This window comes from Zea mays, chromosome 1 (assembly GCF_902167145.1).
Source record: "Zea mays cultivar B73 chromosome 1, Zm-B73-REFERENCE-NAM-5.0, whole genome shotgun sequence".
Classification (NCBI taxonomy): Eukaryota; Viridiplantae; Streptophyta; class Magnoliopsida; order Poales; family Poaceae; genus Zea; species Zea mays.
Genome location: NC_050096.1, coordinates 307,926,503 through 307,932,502, shown reverse-complemented (window position 1 = coordinate 307,932,502; position 6,000 = coordinate 307,926,503).

The window sequence follows — 6,000 nt, the reverse complement described above, 5'->3', positions numbered from 1 at the left end:
ACTGCCTCTTAAGGAAGGCCGAGAGCTTCACTTGGACCCCTGAGGCCGAAGAAGCTCTTGGGAACCTGAAGGCACTCCTCACCAAGGCGCCTATCTTGGTGCCCCCAGCTGATGGAGAAGCCCTCTTGGTCTACGTCGCCGTGACCACACAGGTGGTTAGCGCCGCGATTGTGGTCGAGAGGCAAGAAGAGGGGCATGCATTGCCCGTTCAGAGGCCAGTTTACTTCGTCAGCGAGTGCCGAGAGGCCTCGGGCAGGATTGCGAAGTGGGCGGTGGAAATCATGGGCGAGACCATCTCGTTCGCGCCTCGGAAGGCCATCAAGTCCCAGGTATTGGCGGACTTCGTAGCCGAATGGGTCAACACCCAGCTGCCGACGGCTCCGATCCAACCGGAGCTCTGGACCATGTTTTTCGACGGGGCGTTGATGAAGACGGGAGCCGGCGCGGGCCTACTCTTCATCTCGCCCCTCGGGAAACACCTACGCTACGTGCTACGCCTCCATTTCCCGGCGTCCAACAATGTGGCTGAGTACGAAGCTCTGATCAACGGATTGCGAATCGCCATCGAGCTAGGGGTCCGACGCCTCGACGCTCGTGGCGACTCGCAGCTCGTCATCGACCAAGTCATGAAGAACTCCCACTGCCGCGACCCGAAGATGGAGGCCTACTGCGATGAGGTTCGGCGCCTGGAAGACAAGTTCTACGGGCTCGAACTTAACCACATCGCTCGGCGCTACAACGAGACTGCGGACGAGCTGGCAAAAATAGCCTCGGGGCGAACGACGGTTCCCCCGGACGTCTTCTCCCGGGATCTGCACCAACCCTCCGTCAAGATCAACGACACGCCCGAGCCTGAGGCACCCTCGGTCTAGCCCGAGGTACCCTCGGTCCAGCCCGAGGCGTCCTCGGTTCAGCCCGAGGTACCCTCGGCCCCCGAGGGCGAGGCGCTACGCATCGAGGAGGAGCGGAGCGGGGCCACGCCTGATCGAGATTGGCAGACCCCGTACCTGCAATATCTCCGCCAAGGAGAGCTACCCCTCGACCAAGCCGAGGCTCGGCGGGTAGCGCGACGCGCCAAGTCGTTCGTCCTGCTGGGCGACGAGAAGGAACTCTACCACCGCAGTCCCTCGGGCATCCTCCAGCGATGCATCTCCATCGCCGAAGGTCAGGAACTCCTGCAAGAGATACACTCGGGGGCTTGCGGCCATCACGCAGCGCCCCGAGCCCTCGTCGGGAATGCTTTCCGGCAAGGCTTCTACTGGCCAACGGCGGTGGCCGACGCCACTAGAATTGTCCGCACCTGCGAAGGGTGTCAATTCTATGCGAAGCAGACCCACCTGCCCGCTCAGGCTCTACAGACGATACCCATCACCTGGCCCTTTGCGGTGTGGGGTCTGGACCTCGTCGGTCCCTTGTAGAAGGCGCCCGGGGGCTACACGCACCTGCTGGTCGCCGTCGACAAATTCTCCAAGTGGATCGAGGTCCGACCCCTGAACAGCATCAGGTCCGAGCAGGCGGTGGCGTTCTTCACCAACATCATCCATCGCTTCGGGGTCCCAAACTCCATCATCACCGACAACGGCACCCAGTTCACCGGCAGAAAATTCTTCGATTTTTGCGAGGATCACCACATCCGGGTGAACTGGGCCGCCGTAGCTCATCCCATGTCGAATGGGCAAGTAGAGCGTGCCAACGGCATGATTCTACAAGGGCTCAAGCCTCGGATTTACAACGACCTCAACAAGCTCGGTAAGCGATGGATGAAGGAACTCCCCTCGGTGGTCTGGAGCCTGAGGACAACGCCGAGCCGAGCCACGGGTTTCACGCCGTTCTTCCTGGTCTACGGGGCCGAGGCCGTCTTGCCCACTGACCTGGAATACGGCTCCCCGAGGATGAGGGCCTACGACGATCAAAGCAACCAAGCTAGCCGAGAAGACTCGCTGGACCAGCTGGAGGAGGCTCGGGACAAGGCCTTACTACACTCGGCGCGGTATCAGCAGTCCCTGCGGCGCTACCACGCCCGAGGGGTCTGACCCCGAGACCTCCAGGTGGGCGACCTGGTGCTTCGGCTGCGGCAAGACGCCCGAGGGAGGCACAAGCTCACGCCCCCCTGGGAGGGGCCATTCGTCATCACCAAAGTTCTGAAGCCCGGAACATACAAGCTGGCCAACAGTCAAGGCGAGGTCTACGGCAACGCTTGGAACATCCAACAGCTACGTCGCTTTTACCCTTAAGATGTTTTCAAGTCGTTCATATACCTCGCACCCACGCAAAGTTTAGTCATCAAGGAAGGGTCGGCCTCGCCTCGGCAAAGCCCGACCCTCCCTCGGGGGCTAAAAGGGGGGAAACCCCCTCTGCGTCAAAATTTTCCTCGAAAAAAGATCTCTTTTACCAGAATATCTTTCGTGCTTTTTGACTACTTCGAAAAAGTGGGTCCTGGAAACGACGGAGTACACGTAAGCAGCCAAGGCTGACCGAGCCGAGGGACTCCTACGCCTCCGGGATACGGATACCTCACTCATCACCTTCTGCGATAAGTAACTCGCGTTCGGATAAAGTGGCTCCGCGGATCGAACAAGTCTTTATGTTCGGAAGCCCTTCTGCCGAAGCGATCCTTCGAGCCTTCTCGACCGAGTCGGCGACAGGGCCTCACGGGCGGGTGAAAGTACGCGTAAGCGGCAGGGCCGATCGAGCCGAGGGACTCCCACGCCTCCGGGATACGGATACCTCACTCATCACCTTCCGCGAGAAGCAACTCTCGCTCGCACAAACATCCCTGTTACTGACAAAAAGTCCAGATACTCGAAACAAGAGGAAAAGAGACGCAGCTTTACAACGCAGCGAGGGTGTGTGTTCTGGCCTCGGCGACTGCAGAAGGCACACGCTACAAGACACTTTGACCATGCAGGCTCGGGTCTTGACGCCGGAAGGGGGCAGCAACACCCTCGGCATCGACGACACCTTCGGCGAGGCCCGACCTAGCCTCGGACGGCGACGCGGTCCGAGGTTCTCCGCTCCGAAGGACGACGTCATCACCACGCCCGGGCAATCGCTGCCAGGGACTTCTCCGGGAATCCGGCCCGAGCAGGCGGCTCGGCCGGTTACCCCTGGGGCCTCGGCCAACCATCTTCCAAGGGCGCCAGCCCGGTCCGAGGCCTCGGCTGATCAACTCCGGCATCAGTCCCGCTGACGGACATCCCGGTTAGGCTCCGGCCAACCAGGTTTCATTCTCGAGCCGACTCCGCCTCTGTTCATACTGATATCGCTACCCCTGGCCTCGGCTCATCGAAGAGCGGCCGAGGGGTCTCTTTTTAACTAAGCTAGAGGAGCCTTAGACAACAAGGCCGATCGAGCCGAGGGACTCCTACGCCTCCAGGATACGGATACCTCACTCGTCACCTTGACACGGGGCGACTCATGCTTGGTAAAGCGATTCAGATAATTAACAGACGAGTCTTAGTGCTCAAAAACGAGGAAAAAACACGGCTTCGTGTCGTAATTACACACATGTTCAGGCCCCGAAAGTCGAAATGAACAAAAAACACTGGCATTCGAAGTGCCATTACAAACGGAACTCCGGTTCCCCCTCCGCAGGCACGAACAACCCCACTCGATAGGGGTGGGCCTGCGGGGATACAGAAGACTGACGAGCGGCTCGCCGCCGCCTACTCTGACTATGACAACGACGGCCCCCACTCCGGATGGCCGAGCTGCAGCAGCGCAGGCCTCAGGGTAGGCACTGCTGCAGTCTTGCCCTCGCCCACGCCGACGCTCGAGGGGCGAGGACAAGTACAAAGAGCCGGAGGCCCGAAGCGCGGATGGTGGCGGTGATCCCGTCGGCGACGGGGACTTCTCGAGCCGCCTCCGCCTCGGCATCGACGGCAGGGGCTATCAGCCTTCCGGCAGATCCCCACTCAAATCCTCCCGGACGAGTGGGGCACCGGACCAACGGGCAAAAGGGGCGGGCAGCCATGCAGGCGGCACGCAACCGCGCCAAGTGGACGCACTTCTCCGACTCCCGACACACCAGCATGGAGGCCCAGGCCCACGCGTCGCGCAACCGGCGCGCCGGATGCTGCATGCAAGCAACTGCACCGCCACTTGCGCCACCACCGCGCCTCCTCGATTGCGGAACCAATACCGCGACTCGAGGCGACCCAGCGCGCGACCCAGCAGCGCCAGCCTGACGCGGCGGTCAGCGCGGCCAAAAGTGGTCTGGCAGTAATGACGATGGCAGGCGCGAGGGGGCAGCGGTCACGTCGTCAGCCAAGCTCACGTCCCATCCGGGGGCAGCGAGAGAACCCCCTCTCACGGCGTGAAGACAACGCGTCCGTGATCCGTTCCTCGAACGGCTCACGCACGCGCAACGGCTGCCCCGCCAACTACTCGCGCCGTCGCATTAACTCCGCGGCTGGACAGGCGACGCTTCTGGCAGGAGCAGCGGGCGACGCTTCGCCTTCGCCGAAACAACCGCGCCAAAAAAGGTACGCCGCGTCGTTCGGTTTCGTATCCTTTTCCCTTTTTTCCTCTTTCTCTATCTCTTGCGACAGGGACCGGGAAAAGGGGATACCCCGAAAGGGATCCTTCCCTGTGAAGGAACCGGGCTCCGAGCCCCCCCTACTGATCAGAGGTTCGAAGGCTGGCCCCCCGAAGGGTTCAACAGCCGCCTCAGATCGCGTGTGCCCTACACCCACTACTGGTCAGAGGTTCGAAGGCCGACCCCCCGAAGGGTTCCACGGCCGCCTCAGGCTACTCGGGCTCCGCGCCCATTACTGATCAGGGGTTCGAAGGCTGGCCCCCGAAGGGTTCACAGCCGCCTCAGACGCCGAGCGAGGGATGACCAGGGGTACGTTCGATACATAACCAAGGCTCGGGCTGCGCTCCCGAGGTACCCTAGGACATTTCCGAGACCAGCGGGAGCGATCTTGTAACGGAATCCCATCAGAGGGAGGCATCGAGCCCTCGGACCCCGTCGCCAGGGGACCGGGTCCGGCAGATCACCCGCAGGTACTTTTGGGCGTGCCTCCGGGCCCCTAGCCGACCCCTAACGAACGGGGCACGGACGTCCACTCGGATTACCCGCTTGCAGCTCACCGGAGACACCATGTTCGGTGCCCATCGAGGGTAACATGGCGCTCTCCCCCCTCCTCCTTGCGGAAAGGCGACGTAGGGGCGTATGTAAAAAAGCCGAGTCTGTCCCTGATCGCCCTCTCGCCCTGTGCGGAGGCTCGGGGACTGCTCTCGCAAACACGGCTCCGGCCGAACCGTTGACAGCGTCAACATACTAGCCCGAGAACTTGGGCCCCGACCATGCACCCCGGGCTACGGCCTGCTCGCATGAGGGAACAACCAGACCAGCCGAAGCGTTACGCAAGGCATTAAGACCTCGAAGGAGTGAAACCACTCCTCCGAGGCCCCGGGGCTACACCCGGCGGGTGCGCTCGCGCGCACCCACCGGAACAAAATGCAACCGAGAAAGGCTGGTCCCCTTGCAAAAAAGTGCGACGAAAGCCTCCAAGCGAGTGCTAACACTCCCTTCGAGGCTCGGGGGCTACTGTCGGGGACCATAATTAGGGGTACCCTCAAGACGCCTAATTCTCAGCTGGTAACCCCCATCAGCATAAAGCTGCAGAGGCCTGATGGGTGCGATTAAGCCAGGGATCAGTCCATACGAGCGACTCGATCACGCCTCGCCCGAGCCTAGCCTCGGGCAAGGGCAGCCGACCCCGAGGGGTTTCCGTCTCGCCCGAGGCCCCCCTTTTTTAACGGCGGATACATCTCCGGCTCGCCCGAGGCCTTGCCTTCGCTAAGAAGCAACCCTGACTAAATCGCCGCGCCGACCGACCGAGTCGCAGGAGCATTTAACGCAAAGGTAGCCTGACACCTTTATCCTGACGCGCGGCCCCCGGCAGAGCCGAAGTGACCGTCGTCACTTCGCTGCTCCACTGACTGGTCTGACAGAAGGACAGCGCCGCCTGCGCCACTCCGACTGCAGCGCCA